Consider the following 26,016-nt stretch of genomic DNA (forward strand, 5'->3'; position numbering starts at 1 on the left):
GATAGCCTTGGATGTTTGCAGGCAGTAAAAGATACATGCCCCCTCCAAGAGAGTGATTTATGTTTTTAGTTTGCTTTGGGCATGCTTTGCTCTGCCAGCTCCCCATGTGACGGATAAATCAAGAGCTTTTTATTCACTCTTCTTCAGCAAGATGATTGTGTTGTTTGCTTACAGATGCTGCGGCAGTGGGGAGAGGTGAGGACAAGACAGACTGCTTTTGATAATCTAGTTAATCAAGAGAAGTGAAGAATCTCACCCTGTAGGACAAAGCAACGAGAGAATTATTTATTGTGGCTGTTAAGGACAACTTCAGAGCACAATTTGAGCATCTCTGAGGAGTCTGTGTTGACCTGCAGTTTGAATGAATGTTAGGCTGATCTTATTCGTCCGGCAGGCAGGCTGCCAAAGCCTGGCAATGGAATTCCACTGTGCCTGAGTTCAACAGTTCCATGGGCTTGGAAATCTGATCTCATCAGCTATTGAATTATAAAGCCATCTTTCAGGTAAAGATCCATATCTGCTAAGCGCACACTATCCATGTGTATCAACAAAGATCCAGTTGTGCACTGCTCATCTTGACTCAGTGGCTCAACCTGGTATTTCTAGCCATCTTTACACCTGCAGAGAAAAACAAAGAGCAAAATCCTCCTGGGAGCATTGCACAGAAATACATAAAAACAGAAGAGCACGCCAGATCTCTTAGAAAGAGTCAGGCCAAAGCTCTGGGAGTTCATAGGCAGAAGCAGTCATTTCCTCCATTCTTGATTCCATGTTTACCTACTTCCTTCTAACACTTCCCTTTCTTCATTGATTAACACATTTAATGTAAGCTATATTAACATTTTATTCTTTGTTGCCCTAGGGCCGGTCTTGCCATTGCTTCAATGATCTCATTGAAGTCTTTTGCTTTATGTAAATTGATTCACAATTTCTTACAAGGTTCATTCTCTTATATAGTCTGTATAAAGATTTGCATCAGTACCACTCCCAAGAGACACCTGTATATCCAGAGGTAACTGAGACGAGCAGTGTTCTTCCTCCATGACAGATTTTGCCCTTGCTTTTACTTTCCCAGGTACATTCACTGGACACTTGTCTCCAGCCCCTCCTGGGTATTATTCCCTTCCTTTCCCTGCATACCTCTCCTTTGCTCACCTCCCAGGAACATTGGTCAAGGATTGCCATCAGGAGGCAGCATTGTTGACCCACTTGTCACGTAGTTCATCTCCCAGTGATAATTATTACTAAGTGTCTGTTTCATGGCCTGCATTGTGCTATTATGTATGCAGATGTAATGTGATATGTAATATAAGGGTTTCAGTGTTGCCTATGTTATTCCCCACAAAGTGCATCTCAGTTAGACAATCCCCACAGCAAATTACAGCCAAATCCTGATATGGATCCCATGCACTGCAGCATTGGAATCATACACAATTTGACAGCAATCTCTTTTTGAGTGGGACCATTCTGGTGTCTTAAGGCTCTTAATAGTGCCTCAACTACATTGGTGTGGAAGTGGTTCCCTTTTCTGCTCCAGGAACAGCCAAAGCCAGGTCTTCAAATGTATCCATGTAGAAGCACAGAATTGCCAAGGCCCAAAGGAAACCCAGAATAACTCATGACAGATCAGAGGATGTGAAGTTCACAGATCAATCGGGGTGAGTGTCTCCTTTGGGTGCCTTTATTCTGTGTTGGAGTTCAGTGGGGAATACAGTTGAAAGAAGAGCTGGTGACATTGATGTTTCTAGAGAATCTCACATCACTTTTAAACTAGAATTCTAAAGTCTGTCATATCACCATGGAAACGAGGCAGAATGCTGCCTGGCTTGGTAAATGCCACGGGACATGCTAATGTCTTTCCTTACATTATCCTGAGAGTTCAAAGGCCTAAGGACAATGGACATGGACTGTAAGTATGTAGCTAAGGTAGTAAACACCGGTTTCCAAATATAAGTCCCACTCAGATGAGGTTAAGCCAGAGGGGCCTGCCCAGACCTCTTGTCTTCAGCAAACATCAGAACTAGAAGGAATTAGGCAAGGCAGCCTGATCTAATTTGCATTTACCATTGTCATGACTGAAATTCGGTGAAGTTGATTTCACATGGCTGGACTCTTTCCACACTATTTGCCATCATTTATGACTTTAGCCTGCATGTGTAGGAATTGTACTTCCCTAAGTGGTAGAGATGTAGTAACAAAAGGGATGCAAGAATTTCTACCCAATTTATGAAGGTCCTATGTATGTACAAGAGATGTAAAGATCAGCAAACACACTTACATATAAAGCAATTACAGATTAGGATAAGAATGGTAGAGCACAGAACATGGAGCACTAGAGGCAAAAAGAGAAAACTACTGAAGATGGTAAATCCTAGAAAATTTTTCCACAGCATTAGAAGGTGATTTGAATGACACAGGGAGAATGGTAAAGAGGCACTGCTTTTCAGGAAACCATAGAACTTGTCTGTATATTCATCTAAGGAATGCATTAAAAGTTGTTGCCTGGTAGCTCTTATGACTGCTGTAGAACATATCCACGTAGATTGTGTGTGAATGAATGTGTCATACTCTTTCCTTTCTAGCTTTAGTCAATGGTACCCTCTCTGTGGGTAGCCAGTTTGCATCTCAGATCACTTTCCAGGGTTTCTAGTCCCATTCTGTTCACTCTGAGCACAAGAAGGAAGTAAGAAATCATATTCAATATGATGAAAGTGAGTGGTATTTAGAAACAGTATTGCTGGACCTTCTGCTTGTCAAAGGTAAGAGAGAATAAACATTGATCTAATCCCTCCAGCCCAGAACTTCAGAGGGAGAAGTTGTTGAGAAGTTTCTGTCTCTCATCCTGTAACTGGTGGTCAGGAATGGAGTTCAATATACAAGATGCTTACACTCAGAAGTTGTAAGTCTTGACATTCAGGGAATTGGGGTCCCTGAATAACAGGAATCAGACTCCACAGTGCTGAGGGTACATAGGCTTTTCCCTGAAATTCTGTAGCTCTGCCCCAGCTACAACCCAGTTAGAAGCTGTAGAGAGATCTCTCCCTTCTATGAGTGGACCCCATATCCCATCCTGGGCCACAGTATAGTGATAGGGCAGTCTTCATTCTGGCTTGCCTTCCTATTCCCAAAATGAAAAGAACTCTCTCACCTGATGTTTATAGTCTCAATAAGACCCAAAAGTACTTCTCATCTGTCACACATGAGCCAATTTCACCACTATTTGCTGCAGGCAAGCAGCTCAAGCTACAAGAGTGGAGCTGGATTTTCATGACCAGTCCACAGATGCCTTGAGGAACTGTCCAACATGTCCTTTACACAGCATTCTCCAGACTCTCTTAACATTAGATTGAGCCACTTGATTTTAAAACAAGAAGAAAACTATTGGTTTCAAAGACAGTCCTCAACATCAAAGGGAGTTTACATAGATGGGCAAAACTCTTTGAGACAGCTCTCTCCCTCCTCTCTTCTGCGATACTTCCCCCTCTCTCCCTCTCAATTAAACCTCTTACATGTTCAAAAAAAAAGGCTTTGAGACAAAAGCATCCCTGGCCAGCTACATGCACCACGGCAGTCATATGTTGGAGAAACTCTGGGCTTGCAAAGCACCTCTAATAACTAGGAAGTAGAAGGCACAATTCCTCTTGTTTCTGTTTCCAAACTCACTTCCAAAGTGGACTTCATAGTAATGAACTTTAGACTGTGCTGCTTGCTTGTGACTAGGATTTGAAAATTAAATTCATTTGAATTTTAACCAAACATACTTCTATGACTAACTCACTGGATGTGTCCACTTTGGCTTGACTCCTGAAATGAATCTCACTGTGTTATATAATAAACTTAGGCAGATCTTAATATGATTTTTCTTACAAATATTCTCTCAGCTAACAGTTTTAATGTTAAAGGTTCTGGGAAAAGTAAGGATCAGGTAGTTGCTAAAATGCAGATTCCTGATCTTCCTTGCATATTAATGTATATGTATGGAGGAAGAAGGAGGACAGGAATCAGTGTGCATAGCCTAAACACCACAACATTCTGAAAGGGGCTACACTTCAAGAAATTAACAAACGCTGCCCTACTTTCTGGGACATCTAACCCATTTTCCATTGAGATTGGTAAAGTCCAGCTGAAACACCGACCTTCCTGATTTTGGAAGTCTTATTCTTTTTCTTTCAGCTCAATGTGGTTGATTCCTATAATTCACAGGATTGTTGTACAAATAAATTAGGACCATGGTACTACTTTGCATGTGTTGCTGAGCAAGAACTATTAGTTCCTTTTGTTCAAACAGATATGCTTCTAAGGATAAGCTTCTTATATGCTAGTCAGGCTATGGAAACTCATCCTATCTAGAATTTTAAATTGTTCCACTGGACTATGGAACTATAGGAGGGAAACATGCCCACACCATGGTGGAAATACAGAAAATAGAATTAAATAAGAGATAACTTATTGCTCAACAATAAAGCTTAATTAAGAACCTGAGAATCGAATGTAACCAGCTTGGGAGATTCCTTGCTTCTGGAATGGAACATCCTACAATTCTGACTTCCCCAAAACTCTCACCAATCAATCACACTAAAGGTCAGACTATGTTTACCTGAGTTACCTATGGACAGGAAATGCTAAGTTCCTCTGGGCAGGATCTGTTCCACTGGAGAATGGCTGAGGGGTGACATCCCAGTGATTTACCTAGATGTGCTTGCTACTCCCTGGTTCACATGTTAGCTAGCAGAAGACTACAGGGTGGAATATCAATTGTAACAAAGTCGTTGGGGATGAAACTGCTGGCTGTGAAGACTGGGGTGCTGCTTCATAGACTCCTGGACTTTTATCAGCTGGCAGCTGCAGGTGTAGTCAGATATTGGGACGGATCATTCCTGCTGTGGGCAGAAGTTAGCCCTCTGTCTGAAGAAGGTTTATATAGAGTTCTTGAGCCAGTGTAAGGATGCTGAGAGTATGGACTCTGAGGCTGTGGTCAGAGTCTGGACATTTAGGCAGATCATCAACACTGCCACTATACTCAGTCAACCCAAAATGAGTATCCTGGGCATAGAGCACAAATTATTGTTAACCAAGCACTGCCTTCATCTCCAAAACTCTGCTGGTATGTATATCAGGAGTTCAAGTACTGTCAGAATGGTGAGACCCAAACATAGCAAAAAGCAATAGAAAGAAAATTCAATAATTACCATAAAAAAGACTTATGAGAATTTGAACACAGGTTCCTCAGATTTTCTGGAGTTGGGCCTTAGGGTCAGAGCTACTTCTATACTCAGAGATGCTACTATGCAACTAAGACTGTAATATAGATGTTCAATGTGAGGGTCACAAGAACCACCCTGACTGACACACCCTGACCCCAGCACAGACTCTGAAATGGTCTCATGCCATGGTGTCCTAGAGCAAAGTCAACCTGAGTCCATTGTTAAATTGTTAAGAATTTGACACTGGCTAAGGTGAGGGTGATCCTACCACAAAACCCACCATGTTCTATAAATCAGCCTTTCTATCCATCTCTAAACTCTTCTAGAGGGCTAGTCATCAAACAGGTCACATATATCCCCTCACCCCTAAATTTTTAGTTAGCTGAAAATAGAGCTTCCACCTTTTAGGGAGAGAGTTCTTTGTAGAACTGAAGTTTCTCATGCCACTCTGCCTCTATGATAACTTATAGCATCTACCAGCTAAAGACCCAAATCTTAGAATAGAATGGAGTTTCTAACCCTTCATCACTCTTTGGCCTCTTCATTTTTTTCAGTCCTGGCTACCCCTATGTTCCTCTAAAGAAACAAAGATTTCAGTTTCCTGAAAATCACCCATCACACAATATTGAATGGATTCCTAGAACTCAGTGGGACATCAATTTTAGATGAAGAAGAAAAGAAAGAAGAAAGGGTGATGATGGTGAACCAAGACTTTAAAGACTTGTGATTTTAAAGGTATAGTATCAACAATGAAAAGCAATTGTGCTTCTTTGGTAGGATGTATTATTTAAGCAAGAAGAGGAGCAAGACATGGTTGGCATGAATGTGGTGATGCTCTCTCACCTCTGCCTTCAGTGTTCAGGATTTTTCATTCCCATAACACAAAGACCCTTAGGTGAAAATGCAGTTAAAAAGACCCCTGGATCTGATATCTTACAAGGAGCCTGGGCCCTCTGGAAGCTGCTTCTGGAGGACGGGGAAGATGCCCGATGGCTGAGCATATCAAGAGAGACTGAAAATTCTTGCAATCCTGATTACCAAACCCCCAGAATTCCCTTTGGAAGATTGAGTACATACAGACATTTTGCAGGGTCCCAGTTGCTCATCCCAAAGCAGAGGGGGGCAGGAAATCTCCTGAATTATAACAGAGCCCACTCCAGGGTAGTTTTCCAAGAGTGAGATGAGAAAGAGACAGCGGGCAGGGAGTGACTGCCCTGCAGCCTGGGAGAGATCACAACCATGGCAGTAATCACAGAGGCCTCAGCAGAAAGAGAATGACGCTAGAGGTGTCTCAGCACCCTGCGTGCATCCTAAACACCATTTGTGCTTTTCCAGGGCAGCTTGCTCTCCACACGCATGGTTAGACTGCTGAGAGTTCTGCATCAGGAATGTGCGACTATCCTAGCAGGAGGGAAAACATTCTAAACAGAGACATGTATATCTTTCCCTTTGGTTATCAGACTATTGAAACGATGAGCAATGAGTAACTGGGATGTCCCAGGAATCTCACTCACCAGTGGTAAGAGAAGGGATGAAACCCCCATACAAGCCAGAGGAAGAACTGTCTCTGATAAAAATATATTATACTTAGTCAGATCATCTCATGGGAGACAGTGGTGTGGGACAATGATAGATTACTGATATCCAGGACTACTTAGTTACGAATAGCTGTTCCTTGTTTAAATCTACACCCAAGACAGACATGGTGGTAGATGCCTTTAATCCCAGCACTCAATGTTACCATCTTAGAGTCCTGATCAGATTATCTTCTCCGACAATTAAAGGATTAAAAGGGAGGAAAAAAATCTTGGTATGATGGCTAGTAGTGGCGGTTAAATCATGAACTTTGTAAACAGAGACAGACAGAATCAGCAGTTCTAGAAAATTGTTTATTGGTTAGAGGAAACTCACTCATGCTGCAAATACACACACACACACACACACACACACACACACACACACACACACACATACACACACATACACACACACAATAGATCCTTCACAAAACAGAGGGAACTCCAGAAGCCAAAAGTCCAAGGACTGGGATTTTTCAAGTCTCTGTGGAGTCTCCCTCCCCTAATTTAGTGTTAATCTGTTTGAAGATGACCCAGTCTATTGTGTAAAGATCTCCTGACCTGGCCTTGAACTTGTTAAGTCAGTCCATCAGCAGCTGGGCTGCTAGTGGGAGGCAAAGCCCACAGACCTTTGAAGCTTCCAGGCTTTTGTCTCAGGTCAAAAAGGAAGAAACTTACCAGCCATACTGGAAGTTCAGCATCTTTATTAAATGCTCATGGTCCTTCTCCTATCTTTCTACTTACCAGGAAATATGTCCCTCATCAGGAGGCAGAGAGTTGCTGATTTTTATAATTTCTCAAATTGTATGATTTGAGATTTACGTCTACCTAGTGAGTTCCAGGCCAGCCAAAGCTACATTGTGAAGCCCTGTCTCTAATTAAATAAATCCAATCATGTTTCTAATTAAATAAATCTAAACCTCCTGTCAGAATTGAGTCCCTATGGATTTTCTAGATCATTAAATATCTTTTTGTTTGTTGGTGTTTGTTTATTTGTTGGTGTTTCTCTTCACAGTGTGGTCACATTCAATGAATCCCCTTTCTCTGCTCTTCACTATTAAAGTGAGTGGTAGCCAAGACTAGCTGATTAGGGCTGCCAGTTCCTGGCTTCAACTTAACAACTCCCAGGAGCAGTCATACTAGCATAGAATGCTGCAGGTTATAAAAAATGTCTGGTGAATTTTGCAGTGCTCCGTGAAGGCAAAGAGTTGCTGCTTATGTTCAAAATGTCTTATGCTTCATTGTTTCAGTTGACTGGTGATGACTGTGCAGAGAAAAGCGAGACTTCCACGTTAACATACCTCCCTGAAGTGGGGAAGAGTTTTCCCATTCTACTGTTGCCAAAGGGAACAGTTACTTCTTTTTAGTATAGTAGGGAGATTGGTGAGGATTTTGTTCTTATAACTAAGTTGTTTTGGTTTGGGTTTGTTTATTTGTTTTAATTTCAGTAAGTTCCTTAGTCAGTTCTTTGCTGATATCCTCTCATGGTTCCTGGAACAGAAAGAATGGCAACTCTTGGTTATCAGAGATGTCCCATCTATGCAGCCTCTTCCTGCTGAAAACATGCAGTTGCCTGTAAGAAATTCCTACAAAGCTCCTTGTGAGTTTTTTTTTTTATTGTTGTTGTTGTTGTTGTTGTTTACATCCTGACTGTAGTTCCCCTCCCGCCTCTCCATCCAGTCTATATCTCTCCCTCCCCTCTGCACAACCATACCCCATCTACTACTCCACAGTTTCAGTTCAGAAACCTGCCTGCTTCCCATGGATATCACCCAAACCTGGCATATCAAGGAGCAATAGGACTAGACATCTCTTTTTGTATTAATACTGAACAAGACAACCCAGTATGAGGAAAAGGGTCCCAAGAGCTGGCAAAAGGGTCAGAGACAGCACCTGATTCTACTATTAGGAGTCCCACAAGAAGATCAAGGTACCCAACTGTAACATATACGCAGACATGGGACTGACCTTGGTCCTTGGGTCTCTTATGGGCTTCGTGAGAGACAAAGAGCCTCCAGCTCGCATGCTGGCACTGCACCAGGTTTCTTCCACCTGGGAAGGAGGCATTTTGATTCTCACTCCCAGTGAGCAAATTAAATATCCATATGTCCAAAATGCCTAATTGGTGATCATGGGACATGCATCTTTTAAAGTTTCCACAAGCTTCCTACACTTTTAATCTGCTGAGGACAAAGGGATCCTGGGACCTGCTTTGAGGGGGTAGAAAACTGAGCTAAACTGCAGTTTATATCCCTGCATCACACCAAGAGTTCTTAGCTTTGTAAGACTGCAAAGGAAAAGCCAGGCATTCATGATTATAATCTATTTGTTCACTTGCCTTCTGGATGTTTCTCAGTCAACCAACATATGATCTTGGGAATTTTAGGGTTTTTATGTTTGGTTTTTTGGTTTTTTGGGTTTTTTTGGTTTTGGTTTTGGTTTTGGTTTTGATTTTGGTTTGTTTTGTTTCGTTTTTGCTTTGTTTTGTATTTTTGGTACCACAATCAACTTGCCATTTTTCACTGGATCTTTTTCATTTCTTAATATTGGAAATTTTGTCTGCACTGGTATATACTATGGTTTGGATTTTAAATATTCACACCAAAGCTCATGCATTGAAGACTTTGTCCCAGTGGATCACTGTTCAGGGGTAGGGCATTTGGAAAGGGGACTTCTGACTATCCCAGAGGTGAGAGGACAGAGACACAGCTCTCCAAACCCCCTAATCTTGTAGGCACTTTGACTCAGCCCAAACTTGAATTCCTATGTGAGAACCGAGTAAACAGGAACATGTCAGAATAATACTGGGAGGCCAGGAAGCCTTCTAGCTTAATAAGGTCAGCTTAGGAACTTTGGGAAGGTCTTGAAACACTTGCCCCTCCAGAAGGAAGAGGCTAATTAACATTCCTCACACCACAGGGTGGGAACTGACCTGCAGACTGTTCTACCAATTACATTGTGCCTAATGGCTGCTGCCCTGCAAACTGTATAAAAGCTCACTGAACAAGTTGTGCATGGTTGGTGCATCTCCTTCGGATCTGGGAATGACCCCCAGTGCACTGGAACAATAAAAATACTCTTGCTTTTTGCATCAATCCAGGCTCCACGTGGTTCACTCAGGGGATCTCCAGTAAGCTAAGGCTCAACAGAGTCTTACACTTGCATTTTATATTGAAATGAATTACAAGTTTAGCCAAAATGAAGCACGGTTGAAGATCTTATTAAATATATTTTAGAGTAGAGCTTAAGCAGGAGGGCTTAGGGGTGAAGAGGGGCTGAGAAAAAAAGAAATACCTGAGTAGGGTTATGTATTTAACAAGGGAGAGTAAGAGAACACACCTCAGTTTGGGTATAGGATCCTCAGAGGAAAAGTGTAATCAATTTTCTTAGTATTAGTCATATATTTTATTTTGGTGGCTAGCCAGTTGCAATTTAAAATGTTACTAAAAGTTTTTTTTTTTCTTTTCCTTTCCTCTGTCTTTTGATAAGTGAAGTTAAAGGACGGGCCCAAAGTACCTTGGATAAAATTATAATCTGATAATATAAACCTCAAATCTACTGTGGTTGCTCAAAGCAATTAGTGTATGGTCACTTCCTGTAATGGGGTTTCTGGTAATGGTTCATGAAAATAGAGGGTTTATATCTGGGAAAGGAGGAAGGCTGTATGGAGTTGTTAATTGTTCTGGGATTCTTTTTTTTTTTTTTTAATAGCAACATTCTTCAAACATATTTCAAAGAAGGGTTTCGTCTCATGTTCCCCAACTTTTTCTGTCATTCTATCCTGATTCAACTGGTCTATGAAAGCTCTATCCTCATGAGTGTATTTGTCCATCAATGGATTCACTGTTTAAAAGATGACTGAGTGGTGGTGGAAACTTTAGGAGATCTGCTTGTTTCCCTGTCATGATTACTCCCAGTTTACAGGAGATGGACATTCCTAACCTCTTTGAGCAACCTAAGTAGCTCCTAGTTTTATATTATCAGATTATAACTTCATCAAGGGGTCTCTAAAGCCACCCTATAATTTTATTTATTAAAAGAAAGAGAAAGAAAGTGGAGATGAGGTCTGTAAATAACCTTTTAAATTGTGACTTAAAGGTCACTGGAATGCTACATATGGATAATGCAAGAGAAGCTGTATTCTAAGATGTCAATGGGATAATCATTTTTTTTCATAGAGAAAAAAGCCACTGTATAATAATCGTGTTTAAGGCCTAACACATATAGTTAAATACTGCCTTTCTCTTTTTCAGCTATAACCTAAAGTTTTGGACGAATCTTTCAAACAAGTCTACAAAATCTATTTGTAGTAAAAGACAAAGTTTAATTCATTATGCAACACTGGTGACCCATAGTCATATTTTATCAGATTATAATATTCAAGATAACTCAACTTAGTATCTCATTTTTTAAAAAAAAGAAAAAGAAAAGAAGAAAATGTGGGGTTTCTCTTGAAACTCCTTGAGCAATGTAATTAAAAAGCCTCGAAAGTTGTACTTAGAGCTGCGGCTTAAATGTGTCCAACTTTTCTTAATAAACTTCAACTCTACTTCATCTTGAACTTTTTTCTATGGCAAAGAATCCGACTAGCTGCAGGTAGCACCGCAGAGCTATGTCCCTGGCCTATGGCTGCTTACACAGCCTCCCTGGAAGAAATAGTCACTGCTTTATCTCAGGTTCCTTCTCTTTTTTCTTCTCCATCCTTCTCTTCCTCCTCTTCCTTCTTTCTCCTCTTTCCTCCTTGATATACCATGAGTTGAGAAATTTTGTTCCATCACGCATTCTTTGCCCTGGAGGTCTGTTTCCTTTCGTCTCAAACAACGAGGCCAACTAATTTGAGACTGAATTCTAAATCATAAGGCAAAATTAACCGTTAATTCCATACGTTAATTTTTTCAGGTATTTTAGCTTTTGAGAAAACAGGAAGCAATGAAAAGGAGAGTAACATGGTGCACAAAAATCTCTAACTATCTCTTTATCTACCTCTTCTGCCAGGATAGCTGCACACCACTCTGTTTGAGCCTCTCCTCTGAATAGCCTTAATGGTCCAGATTTTCTCTACCTTGAATTATCTTTGGATAGCTTCCTTTCATAAAGGGTCATCAGACTCTTTTCTTCAAAGGAATTCATGAGAATCTTTTTTTCTAGGCATTAATGATTTCTAAAGTATGTAACAGTGTTTCCTCTCTGCTCTAATCTTTTAGGATTATTTCACGAATTTAAATAGCAGAAATATATTTTGTGCATAAATTTATTAATTCTCCCTGCTAAATATAGCTTTTAAACAGCATCCAGTTACCCCAATGGCATAAATGTTCTCTCACTTTATATTACTGATTTAATCCTTAATTTTTGTTTAAAGGTGGAGCTGAATGCATTTCACTTGTTTCTACCCTGATTCTCCTGGAATTAGCTTTTATAAGTGCTATTCAATAGGAATAACGAACTGGGAGTCAATTATAGCAACACTATTTCTTGGAAGTTAGTAGATCACCTGCACATTCATTGAGTGTAATTTGAAAATAATTTTGAATATTTTTGTGTTCTTTTGTCCCATATGAATTCCAGAATTAGCTTGTCAAGTTTACAATAATTACTGTAGTACATTGATTGAGATTGCAATTATTTCATAAACTATTTTTGGAAAAATTACCTTTTGAAAATATTAAGTGTTTTAGTCATAAACAAAATGAACAACTTCATTTATTCAGGTCTTCTTGGATATTACCCAGCAAAGTTGAGCAATTTTGTGCATAGAAGCAATTTTGTTACTCTTATGAATGCAATTTTTTTGTTTCATTGTTCCTTAATTTTTTATATTAGATTATTTTCAACAAACAAAATTCACAGTGGAGTTTTTTAAATGTAATTCTTGTAATGAATAGAAAAATACAATTACAAACTACCTCTGCCGTAGGGCACTGAACACACTCCCAAGGGAGCCAGTGTGGGCACTGTGCCTCCTGGCTGAATGGGTCTGCTTTATTTGTACACTGAGTTGTTAAGAGGAAATTTGGCAAAGCCAGTTAACTGGTGATTTTTCATCCTATCTGTCTATTTACCCCCAATGCTCACCAACTCTGAAAAAAATGGCTGTCCTATTTACACATCTAATATTGAAGCAATAGCACAATTGTGCTAAATAGTCTCTACCCTTGGAATTCCATAGCTGGGGCCCTAATACATTATCTTTAGTAGAAAGATGCAAGTCCTGGAGGATAAGATAATAGACACTTGGAGTCTGACCTCTGTTTGAACTCTGTAATGGGGAAAGGACACTGTATGACAGCATTCATTCCTGCAATCTGCTGATGGTCATTTCCTTCCTGTCTTAGTCCATTTTGTGTAGCTGTAATAAAATACCTGAGGCTGAGTACCTTAATGAATAAATGTTTGTTTGCCTCATAGTTATGTTGGTTTGATAGTCAAAACTGCATAACTGAACTCTCTCTTCTATTCTAACAGTGTGTGTTGTCCAAGCAAGGAAAGCAAGACAGAGTTTACATGGCAAGAGAGAGGAAGGTCAAGGCTCAATCTTTTATGTGTCATATAGCCTAGGACGACAGAACCAGAGAGAGGCTCAACGCACCGTGATGATTCCCATACAGAATATGTGCCAAGCTACGTAACCTTTTTCCTACTCTTGTTTTTAACAAGAAAAAGGCTTCTGTTTGTTTTCTAATATAAAGGGAGGAATTGTAACCCTCCTGGTTTGAGACCTGCCTCTGATAGCCACACCTCTCTGCCCATCTCCTGCTATTCACAATGCCTCCAACCTGGTTCCAGTTACATTTGAAAGCTCCACCCCCACAGAGTAACAAGGAAGTCGCTGATTGGACTATCACACGGACATATTTTGGGGGGAGTGGGTTTTGCCCCAGGTATTTTACCTGTTTGGGGAACAAAGGATGATCATTAAATTCAAGATGGCTGAACAGTAAAGTCTGCTGTCTAATTTTTACCCTTCCACCTGAGTAGGTATTTCTGTAGCCACTCTCTCCTATCTCCTTCTATCTCTTCCTATCTATTTCTAACTCCTATTTCCAGAAGAACCCTTTCTTTAACATTGGTGCTGGTAGCCAACACTTTTATACCAAACTTGCTTTAGTGGGAACTTCTTTATCTCTGCAAGCTCTAACCAATTACAGGAGGTTAGCACCAATCTCTTTCTGAGGTGGGTTATGACCAACTTTTTCACCAGACCTCACCTCTCAAACATTCCATGACTTTCCAACACTATCACATGGTGGAACAAAACTTTTAGCAAAGAAATCTTTAGAGGATAAACATAGGATGCTATGATACATAGCATCATAAAATACCTGTACCCCCTTTAATACCTATTGGCATTGAGGAAGGACATCATATTCTCAGAGTAGGTCACCAACATCAATACTCTATGCTCCATTATATCTTGTCAATCTTAGAATTCTAAGTTGCTATGACTATTTCTGAAATTATTGTGAAGTTGAGAATATTTTCACATTTCCTACTCATTTAGCATATCTTCTTTTGTGTATTCTTTGTTGAGTCTTTCTCTCTCTGTTTCTCTCTCTCTCTCTCTCTCTCTCTCTCTCTCTCTCTCTCTCGGTGTATGTGTGTGTGTGTCTTATGTTAGTTATGTTAGTGTTGCTTTAATTGTGTATTTCAAAGGCAATACTATCTTCCACATGCACCACACATCCTTCCTTTTTCTTTTCAGATTTATGAAACTATAATTGAGATACCATTAAAATGTCTTTGGTAAAAAGTGCAATTTTATGATTTCAGTACATAGTCTTGTGTAACTGTCACCATAGTGTAATGGTTTGGTTGTTTTTTGGTTTTTGTTTTTTTTTAGAGAATTCTAGTCAACATGAAAGTATCACTCATGACAATTTTCAGTCAAACTCCATTTCTATCTCAAGCAACAGGCAGCCAGTGGTGTTCCTTTGATGGTCATCATATGAAAGAAATCCCATAGAACATGATTTTCTGTACCTATCCTCTTTCAGTTAGTACAGTTAGGGAGCATTGAATTTATTGGCCAATTTGATGATAATTTTCATCTTAACAATATTGACTGATCCTATGCAAGGATATAGGAGGTGTTTACACTGAAAACTGTTATGTTTTTCCTTAGCTATATTTTAATTTTTAATGTACAAATCTTATATTCTATGGTCTGCATTCCTATTTATTTTATATTTCTTGTTACTATTATAAGTGGAATATCTTACATAATCTCATTTTGGATTACTCATGGCTAGTACAGTTGATATTTGTATATCAATCTTGTATTCTACAAGCTAACCTCATACATGAATTCTAAAACATTTTATTCATGAGTCGGTTTCTTAGAATTTTCCCCTTAGAGGCATATAGGATAATCCTGTGGATAAGATGTTTTTCTTGTTTTTTTCCATTATGTATGCCCTTCATCATTTTTTTCTATTTTGTATCTGGTACTTTTCTTCCCTAGCCAAGTTACATGAAATATCTAGAACAATATTTAAAAGAGGGTTGGGTTCTTTGTCAACTTGGCACAACCTAGAATCTGTTCAGAAGGATGTCTCAGTGAGACATTTTCTAGATTAGGTTATGTTTTCCGTGTCCCCATTTACAGATTCTTGCAGGTCTTCCTCCTGGTTGTTCCATTACTTTACCTCATACAATACCTTACACTGGATATATTTCAAAATCTGTATGACACTGTGCTAGTGGTCTCTGGATTTTGATCAGGTCAGCTCAGTAAATGTGTACTAAATAAGTATCCCAAGAAGAAAGTCACATGGGCAATTCTGTTAACTGATTGGTTTGTGGAAGATTAATTTTCAAATTTTATTTATTTACTTAGTGTAAAGATATTTTGCCTATATGTATTCTGTTCACCAGATCATAAATGGTGCCTACAGAGGCAAGAAGAGGACATTGGATTCTCTGGGACAGGAATCACAGGTGGTCGTGAACTGCCCTGTAGATGCTGGGAACTGAGCCAGGATGCTTTGGAAGAGCAGGGAGTGAGTGCTTTTAACTCTTCAGCCTTCTCTCCAGCCCTGGAATATTATATTTTGAAGGCCAGCATAAGACTATTCACTATGGCTCATTGAACTCACCAGTCACTTCCACCCATTTTTATAATTGAGCCTTCTCCTCTTTGCTGCTGATAACTGGCAGGCTGCTGAGCCTTTCCCTATGCCTCCAGGCGTCTTTATGATGCCTCCTTCTCAGTGTTTGTACCCCTTCTGGATATGCCGTTGTTCTTTCCTTTGTAAGATGTGTTCTATGGCATGTGGAGACATTGTGAATGTAATTCAATAAGTAAGCTTTGTTGGTAAAAAAAAAATCACTCATTTTATGGGATATCTAAAGTTTCACACAAGAGGCAGATGGAGGTTTATTAAGCACATCAATTATTAATTCATCACATTTATGAACCTAATTTGCTCATTTTCTATAGGAACTCCTTTTAATAGTTGATCTGAATTTTCTTTTATTGTGCTGTTTTACACTGTGATAATAAGATGTAGCAATTCAGATCAGCTGAGGATCAGAGTTTGATTAAATGGAGGGAAGGAAGTCACAGAGAAACAGAATGAGATGAGAGGTAGAGGTAATGAAGAAGGAAAGAAAGTCTGAGACCTTTATAACCATATAAAGTAAATTCAACTGAACATAATATTAAACTAAATCCTAATGACTTATTAATATACCCACTTATTAGTGCATCTTTCAACCCTCACCAGAGAAGAGTCGACTTACAATAGGGAAATCTTAACACACAGCTGATTGCCATGCAGAGAACGAGACTGCAGAGTGTTCAGCCCTAAATTGGATGGGGATTCTCTCTCTCTCTCTCTCTCTCTCTCTCTCTCTCTCTCTCTCTCTCTCTCTCTCTCATTCACACACACACACACACAGACACAGACACCACTGTACCAAGAGTCATTTTCACTAAAGCAGGTCTGAAAGACAGTAAGAGGCAGGAGGCAGCAGACATGGTACAAGGAAACAAAGCTTTTGAGATACAATAGAGAAGATTCATATATAAAGTCAGAGATTGTGATAGCACACAAAAAACCTATGCAGCTGCAGTCTAGAAAAAAATCCCAACATGGAGAAGGAGAAGGGTACTAAGTCCCTCTACTACTAGTATTAGATAGCTACTGAGAAAGGAAGAGTGACCTGGTAGATAGCCTACTCCTAAAGGCAGGCATGACACCCAGAGTATTTGGAAGCACAAACTGGACTCAGAAAGTTGGAGAACAGCAAGAGAGAGAATGAATACAGTTATGAAGAGTTAGGGTGGGGCTTAAAACCTGGAGATAGAGGTGAAAGCATCAACTCCAGGTCATTATTGACTACACAGGATGCTTGAAGCCCACTTTAGATACACTGGACCCTTTGTTGAGAAGAAGGGAGGTGGAACAAGTCTCTCAGTGTTTGTGCTTGCTACAGGGGATGGAAAGAGAAAGGAAAAAGAAGGAAAGGGGGAGGGATGAAAAAGGGATCTCATAGCATATGTCGCTGCTACAGTCTATTCATCCTCACATTGCCACTCAGCAGAACTGGCCATACCCCAAGCGCAGACTGCTCCCCCCTCCTTCTCCATCTTCTGCTCCCTTGCAGACTCTGGGACACTTGCCAGTGGTTTGTGCTTCTCCCACCATGTCTTGCCTGTTGACAACTCAGATCTCTCTGAGCAGATCTGGCTCTTTTGTAATGAGTACCTTATGTCTCCTTTGGTCAAGGAGTCTTTCCTGAACCTTGATTATCTGAGCCTTCTTACATCTAAGCTTGTATTAGCATTTATAAAAGCTTTTCCTCAAATACTTTTTACAATTTAGTAGATTCTTCTCGTTCACAGCTATCTATCTAGAAAACCCCACAAAGAGCTAAATAATCCACCTGGTGCTTACCAGACACAACAGTTTGGACAGCTTCCCAGATCTTCTCAAAGCTCTCCTTTTATCAATACTTTCTTGTCTTTTTGTTTGTTTTTAGTGGAAAGGCATGGGTGAGTCTCCTTCCTGCCTACAGACATTACTAGTAGGGGTTTATTTCAAGTGTCAGTTTTCCTTCAGTAGGGTGAAAAAATAACCATCTCACAAAACTATAGTGGTAAGATCAAAGAAGATGGGCCTATAAAAGGGATTTCATGAGCTACAGCATACAGTGTAAACATGGTCACCATAAGTCTTCTCATTAGGCAACAGAGAAAGATGAAGTGAGCCATAATAGTCCACATCCCCTTTGCAGCAGTCAACTGCAATGAACCCATTCAATAACAGGAAATAGAGAGGATAAAAAGCTGATGGATGGATCTGGAGAATATCATCCTGAGTGAGGTAACCCAATCACAAAAGAACAAACACGGTATGCACTCTCTGATAAGTGGTTACTAGCCAGAAGTTTGGAATACAGGAAGAACAACCCACAAATCACAAGAAACTCAAGATGAAGGAAGACCAAAAGGTGGACATTTCATTCCTTCTTAAAAGGGGAACCAAATACCCACGGAAGGAGTTGCAGAGATTAACTATGGAGCAGAGACTGAAGGAAGGGCAAGCCAGCCTAAATATAGCTATCTCCTGAGAGGGCTGACAGTACCTGACTAATACAGAAGTAGAGGCTCACAGCCATCCATTGAACTGAGTACAGGGTCCCCAGTGAAGGAGTTAGAGAAAGGACCTATGGAGCTGAGGGGTTTGCAGCCCCTTAGGTCGAACAACAATATGAACTAACTAGTACCCTCAGAGCTCCCAGGGTCTCAACCACCAACCAAGGACTACACATGGATGGGTCTGATTGTTCTGGCAGTATGTATATAGTAGAGGATTGCAAACTCAATCATCAATAGGAGGAGAGGACCTCGGCCCTGTGAAGGTTCTGTGCCCCAGTGTAGGGGAATGCCAGGGCCAATAAGTGGGAGAGGGTGGGGTGGCAGGCATGGGGAGGGGAGAGGCAACAGGTATTTGTTTTTGTTGGTTTTGTTTGTTTCTTTGTTTGTTTTTTGGAGGGGAAACTGGGAAAGGAGAAATTTGCATGTAAATAAAGAAAATATCTAATAAAAAAAAGCTGAACAATGAGAAATAGATACAAGTTGGAAAAAAAACTCAGGATCGGAATCAGATGAGATATAGTAAGTATACTTCCTATTTGATCTTGGATATATTTTCTGATCTCTCCAAGCCTTAGTTTTGTCATCCTTCAAATGGTTGTAGTTGGCAATGTTGCAATTCCCAAAACCAGCTTCCTATCATTTTCCCTATTTCTGCTGCAGGTATGCTGATTCAAGGGACTAACTACTGGGAAGTCATTAAGTGCTATTCCAACTCAGGCTGCCAACTCCTTTTCAGCATCTACACTTGCTCTTATCACCACAGTGATTGTATCTATCATCAGTATTTATTGAAAAACAAACTTCCTCAAACTCTATGGCAGTTTTTTAAAAATCAATCATGTCTAAAGATTCCCCTCATTCCCATATCCTGGAAGCTGCAAATTTCCATTCATTCTCCTGGTCCTCTGGCCCTCGCTCCAGTCTCTTCCCATATCAGATCCTGACTACCAACTCCCACCCCTGTTTGCCCTGATCATCTCCTCTCCCATTCAGTTCCCTCCCCCCCTCTGACTTTTATGACTAATTTATTCTACATTCTTAGTGAGGTTTCAGTATTCTCTCTTTGTCTTTCTTCTTGTTTAGCTTCTTTGGGTCTGTGGAGTGCATGATGTTTATCTTGTACTTGATGGCTAACATCCTCTTATAAGTGAGTACATACCATGCATGTCCTTTTGGGTCTGGGTTACCTCACTCAGGATGATATTTTCTAGTTGCAGTCATTGGACAGCAAAATTCCCTATGTCCTTATTTTTAATAGCTGAATAGTATTCCATTGTGTAAATGAACCACATTTTTTGTATCCATTCTTCAGTTGAGAAACATCTGAGTTATTTCCAGTTTCTAGCGATTATGAATAAATATATACATATATATGACAGTTGCTGTACAATTCGATTTATATAGAAACTAATTTGTGTTGTTGAAGTCAAAGTAGCGTCCTTTATTCCAGAATCTAAAAAAAAATTGTTGGTAGGATATGATTTGTCATATTTAGCCATTTGTGTTTAACCATAAACTTGGTAGTTGCTTTTAAAAGGAAAATCAATAGAGCTGTGATAGAAAGTCCAGAAGAAAAAAAAAGAAAGAAAGAAAGTCCAGAAGGGATAAACTTTGGGTACACAAGGCAGGTCCATAAAGAGGCTGTTTTTTCAGATTTTAGAAACATCATTCTTTCTTTACAATGTAGTCAATTTTACAATGTGAGAATTTCTTGAGGGATTTGTTCTTTTGATTTAAGAACTGACCATATAGACTCAATTTATTTTCTAATAATTACTCAAGCTCCACATTTGTGTTCTGTGTACATTCTATTTATATAGGCTACTTCGCAATGGAATGTTTAGAAATATGCATTTGGATCACTTTAGTAAAAATTGTAGTGAGTATGTGTTCATATTAGTATTAATAATGTGCTACATATGTAATGAGACTGGAGCAATGGGCCAACAGTCAAGAGCACTTACTGCCCTTGCAAAGAACTCAAGGTGATTTCCCAGCACCTACCTGGTGACTCACAGCTATCTGTAATTCCAGTCCCAGCGTATCCAAGGCCCTCTTCTGGCCATCAAGGACACCAGGCACTCACAACATATACAGACATAAATGCAAGCAAAATACTCATACCCATAAAATAAAAATTAAAAAATCTGTTAAATGCAGTATGAATATATTACTAAAACATTTATATGTTAAATAATACCTGAGAATTTAATAGTCATGTTTTTCAATGTAAAACCCTAGAAATAAAGCTTTAGAACATGAAAAGGTTCACAGAGGTGGACCATCTTTTCCTTTACCAGTAGAAAGCCTGCTGACAACTAGACTGAACTCAAGCTGCCTCCTGCCTTTCTCCATGCCTGCAGATGGCAGCTGCTTTTTCTACAACAGAGCAGAAGAGACAGTTAGTCATATTAAACTTCAGAAACCAGGGTGAGTTGAAAGATTAGAGGGCATGCCAAATCCCAGTTCCTGTTTTTCTTTTGTTTGAATTTGACTTTTGCAGTTTTGGGATGAGCTGCAATTCTTTACTTGAAATTCATGTGGGAAAGCCATCAATAAGGCACACTGTGGTATATTGCTGAACTCCCAACATGGTCAAAGCGACAACTTTGTGACTGTATATAAAGTAGTTGTATGGGTCGAGGTTCTGGAAAACTCCAAGAAAGGATTCTTGGAGAATCAAAGATACTTGATTTGTTCAGTCTAGTGCCAGCCATTGAGAATATACAGTGGTGGATTTTGAATAAATCATCAAGAATGAACATATTAAACCACTCTGGAAATTAGTCTGGTGGTTCCTCAGAAAATTGGACAGACATAGCATTATCTGAGGACCCAGCTATACCACTCCTGGGCATATACCCAAAATGTGCTCCAACATGCAACAAGGACATATGCTCTACTATGTTCATAGCAGCCTTATTTATAATACGCAGAAGCTGGAAAGAACCCAGATGTCCTTCAACAAAGGAATGGATGCAGAAAATGTGGAACATTTACACAATGGAGTACTACTTAGCTATTAAAAACAATGACTTCATGAAATTCTTAGGCAAATGGATGGAACTAGAAAATATCCTTCTGAGCCAGGTAACCCAATCACAAAAGAACTCACATGGTGTGCACAGACTGATAAGTGGATATTAACCAAGGATACAATTCACAGACCACATGAAACTCAAGAAGGAAGACAAAAGTGTGGATACTTTGATCCTTCTTAGAAGGGGGAACAAAATACCCATGGGAGGAGATACAGAGACAAAGTGTGGAGCAGATACTGAAGAAAAGGCCATCCAGTGGCTGTCCCACCTGGGGATCCATACCATATACTGTTACCAAACCCAAACACTATTGTGGACCCCAACAAGTGCTTGCTGACAGAAGCCTGATATAGCTGTCTCCTAAGAGGCCCTGCCAGAACCTGGAAAATAGAGAAGTGAATGTTTTCAGCCAACCATTAGACTGAGCACAGGATACCCAATAGAGGAGTTAGAGAAAGGACTGAAGGAGCTGAAGGAGTTTGCAACCCCATAGGAGGAACAATAATATGAACCAGCCAGACCCACCCCCAGAGCTCCTAGGGACTAAATCACCAACCAGAGAGTACACATGGAGAGATCCATGGCTCCAGCCACATTAGTAGCAGAGGATGGCCTTATGCTTAGGATATCAATGGGAGGAGAGGCCCTTGGTCCTGTGTAGGCTCAATGCCCCAGTGTAGAGGAATGCCAGGACGGGGAAGCAGGAGTGGGTAGAAGGGTGGGGGAACACCCTCATAGAATCAGGGTGGGATGGGATAAGGGGCTTTCGGGGGAGGGACCAGGAAAGGGATAATGTTTGAAATGTAAATAAAGAAAATATCTAATAAAAATTCAATAAATAAATAAATATTTTTTAAAATGGTTTATAAGTCAAAAACAAACAAAAAAAAGAATGAACATATTATACCTTTGAATACTTTTTAAGAACAGGTGGGTCCTAGCACTGCTGTAAATATGCAATGTGGCTCTTCTACAAATCCCCATGTAATGGCTGTCTTTTTCCAATGTTTGACTGAATCCTTCATGAAAATTATCCTCATTTTGCTGTAACTGCAAGGGCTCTACAATCAGTCCTTTCTTTCTTCTTTCGTTCCTTCTGTTTTTTCTTCCTTTGTGGTCCATGACAGCAATAAATGTTCTTTAACGAGTTTCACCTCTTTTCAACCGTGAAACAACGACATTACAGGACCTGCCATAGACTGGTACCCTGACACATACTGCTTTCAAAGTGGCCCTCAAACATGATTGAACAACCCTCTGAGTCTCAGCTTCAATCCAGTTTTATCTAACTCCAAATTTTCTTCAAAGACATAAGAGATGAAGGATCTAGAGTGAGGAGTTTATTTGGAGATATCCTAGAAAGTCAGACAAGGGAGAAGACAAAGTGAAGAGAAGGGGAGAATTTAAAGCCAAGAGACAAGATGGTATGAGTCATGATGAAGACAACTGAGGTCCAACCCACTGGGCACCTTCTGTGAGGTCCTATGAATGTTCTTTCTGAAGGACAGAAAGTCTGGGATATTTACCAATGACTCATCTTCTGCTGATTGAGGTTGTATTAAACCATTGGCATTCCTAGAATGCCCTGTATGGAGGTGAGCATCCTGACACAGTGCTAGATGATCCCCCAGGACTTGGCATTCTGTGGTGCAGGTATAACAAAGGTGCTTCTCTTTTTCACGTGAGTGGAGTTACAGGTGAGGTTAAAGACAAATCAGAGCATTGGCTGTTGGTGGGGTTAGAGAGGTCCCACAAGAGCATAAACAGACATAACATCCACATCTAGCCACATCCATCTGTGCACAGCTTGGAGTAGAAAACACCCATTGAAGCTACTGGAGCCATCTGGTGAAGAAAATGCCTCACACTCACACATCCCACTGAATGAACCAAATTACTCCAGAACAAATACAGAAAGCTGGCATACTGTCTCCCAAGCCTTTACTTGTCATATATATATTTGCTCAGAAAGCATCTGCACCCCAGACAGCACCCACACCTACTTCTCATCCTAGTTAGCAACATTCACACCACACCCAGAGCTTGCCATAACAGTGCCAGAAAACAGCAGCCTCCCCAACTCCTCCGTGTCACAGGCAACAAAATGGAATTCCGCCCTAAGCTGCACTCACTGGGGCTGAAAATATTTTTTAATGCCAAAAATTAATTTGAACACTTTTCAATGTTCATCATAGGGGATTTTCATCTTGATTTTAAAACTAGAATATTCATGAGTTTTGGCAACTCCACTTGGCTGTTTTATTAATTCTTTGAGATTGAAATGTTAACTGTTTTGAAGAATAAGCTCATACGTAAGAAAACCAGAGTGCTTCTATTAAAATATAACTCTTTCGGCATAACTGAGCAGAAGCAAATGTGATGGGCAGTGTTAACTATGTATGACTACTACATCCACTGACAAAGGGATGAGCCCCAACCAGAAATACAAGAGCTCCTTGGCAAGTTCCTTTCCTCTAAGAGAGGGGGGGGAAGGAAGGGAGGGAGGGAAGGAGGGAGAGAGGGAGGGAGGGAGAAAGAGAGAGAGAGAAAGAGAGAGAGAGAGAAAGAGAGAGAGAGAGAGAGAGAGAGAGAGAGAGAGAGAGAGAGAGAGAGAGAGAGAGAAAACCCAGAGTAAGGTCTGGATATGAGTCAGCTGCACATATTCCTGGAGTATGGGTAGTCCAGATGGAATACACCTTAGAAGAGGCACATATGTACCACCTTGAAAAACATGGTTCAGTTTCTGTTGTCCATGTAATAGAATTGCCTTTGGTATTTCCAGACCACAGCATCTATCCCTAAAATACTACTCTGTGTGGTCAGGCCCTGTCCTTAACCACCCACCTGGATCTAGATCTACTTTGGCTCATGTGTTTCTCTTGCTCAATACCTTCAATGCCACTCTTCCAACAGGACACCCTCCAAAGCTTCCAACTTTATTCCTGTAGTCTCTCTGCCAGTTTAGGTTTAAAAATATACTCTCAAATCAGAATTTCCTGGCTATAGACAATATAAAAGCCCATTATGATCTCATAGAAGAGTATCAAACTGGTGCCATGTGGGGCATCACTTGTTGAGGATAGAGTGAAAGGCAAATTCTGTATGCATTGGTGATTTCAACTGTGGTTGCCAATTAGAACTATCGGGGCACTTTAAGGATTCCTGATAGTAAGGATGAATACCAGGAATATATAAAGAACTCAGAAGTCTAAATGAGAAACATTTAAATGCAAATGGTCAATAAACAGATAAAAATGTTCAACCTCACTAGCCTTCAGAGACATGCACTGCAAAATACATTGAGCTTCTACCTAACTCCAGAGTTTATTTCAGTCATAAAAAAAATAAAATTAAAATTAAAAAAAAAAAAAACAGTGCTTGAAGGATCCAGAAAAGGGGAACACTTGAATTTACACACTGCTGGTAGGAATGTGAACTAATCCAACTGCTACAGAAACTTCTCTAAAACCTTCCAAACCTACCATGATGTCCCAGGTTTACTGTTCCTAGATATTTACTCAAGAGTTCCATCCAGGTAAAAAAGCACAGAGATACTTGCATGTTAATATTTATCATAGCACTATTCTCAAGAGTTTAGTTATAGAAATGATCTAGGTATTCAAAGTTAGAAGAATAATGTTCAGAGAATGTGTATAAATATATAAGCCTGTTTTCTTCCATCTTAAATCAGAGTTATGTCATTTTCAGAAAAATGTATACAGCTAAAGATAAGCATATTAGGCAAATTAAGTCAGCCTCAGAAAGATAAACACCATGTTGTCTTCATTTATTTTTCCTAGATTTTACATAGACCCATGTAATTATGTTTGAATATTTGATATTGAAAGTGCAATTTTAACTGTTTATGGAGGCAGAGAAAGCTAAATAGGAAGGGGTTAGGAAAAGGTGATAGCAATATATATGAGCTATGGATTAGGATTAAGTTTGAAGGCCTTTATCCCACGCTGAACAAGTAAACTTTTCTCCAAGATTCTGTGTGTTCTTTTCATAAATACAGAGAACAACAGAATTTGTTTCATTTGAGTGGCAGTAAGAATTGAGTAAAAGAAAACCTGCAATGTTTATAATAAAGTTCCAGACACATCTGAAGGGTAATTATATTCCTCACAGAAAAGATGCAACACTCAGGCCCAGCTTCTCTTCATCTCAGGAACAGAGCTTCTTAAAGGGTGAACAGACTTATCAGATTCTGTTATGTCCTGTGTTTGTTTAATTTGGTAATTGTCTAAGTATATTTAAGACATGTCAGGCTAGACAAGAGCAGCTACTCATGCATGTGATCTGACTAATGATCAGCAGCTAGTACAAAAGTCCAATGGTCCTCTACTTTCCTAGACCATCATATTGATACTATATTTAGTAACTGGTCTAGTTTCTCTCTGGTGCTATAATGAATACCTTGACCAAAAACAACTTGGAAAGAAAAGAGTTTATTTGACCTTCACATCCAGGTCACACTCTATCCTAGAAGAATGTCGTAGCAGGAATTCAACCAAGAACTATAAAGGAATGTCAATCCGTAGCTTACCCTCTGACTTGCCCTTTGATTTATACTCAGGTCTTTTTTTCAT

At 39.8% G+C, this 26,016-nt stretch overlaps 2 long non-coding RNA genes across 2 annotated transcripts; one reads left to right on the top strand and one right to left on the bottom strand.

Annotated features, from left to right (window-relative positions):
* Positions 1-260: 260 nt before the first annotated feature.
* On the bottom strand, positions 261-24,377 carry LOC116092432. Its single transcript, XR_004119265.1, has 2 exons — positions 24,315-24,377; positions 261-618 (listed from the first exon to the last, which is right to left on the bottom strand). It is a non-coding gene; the product is annotated as an uncharacterized LOC116092432 (long non-coding RNA).
* Positions 1,779-7,710, top strand: LOC116092431. The gene is made up of 3 exons (XR_004119264.1): positions 1,779-1,909; positions 5,759-5,939; positions 7,529-7,710. It is a non-coding gene; the product is annotated as an uncharacterized LOC116092431 (long non-coding RNA).
* Positions 24,378-26,016: the final 1,639 nt, after the last annotated feature.

Source organism: Mastomys coucha, unplaced genomic scaffold (genome assembly GCF_008632895.1).
Source record: "Mastomys coucha isolate ucsf_1 unplaced genomic scaffold, UCSF_Mcou_1 pScaffold15, whole genome shotgun sequence".
NCBI lineage: Eukaryota > Metazoa > Chordata > Mammalia > Rodentia > Muridae > Mastomys > Mastomys coucha.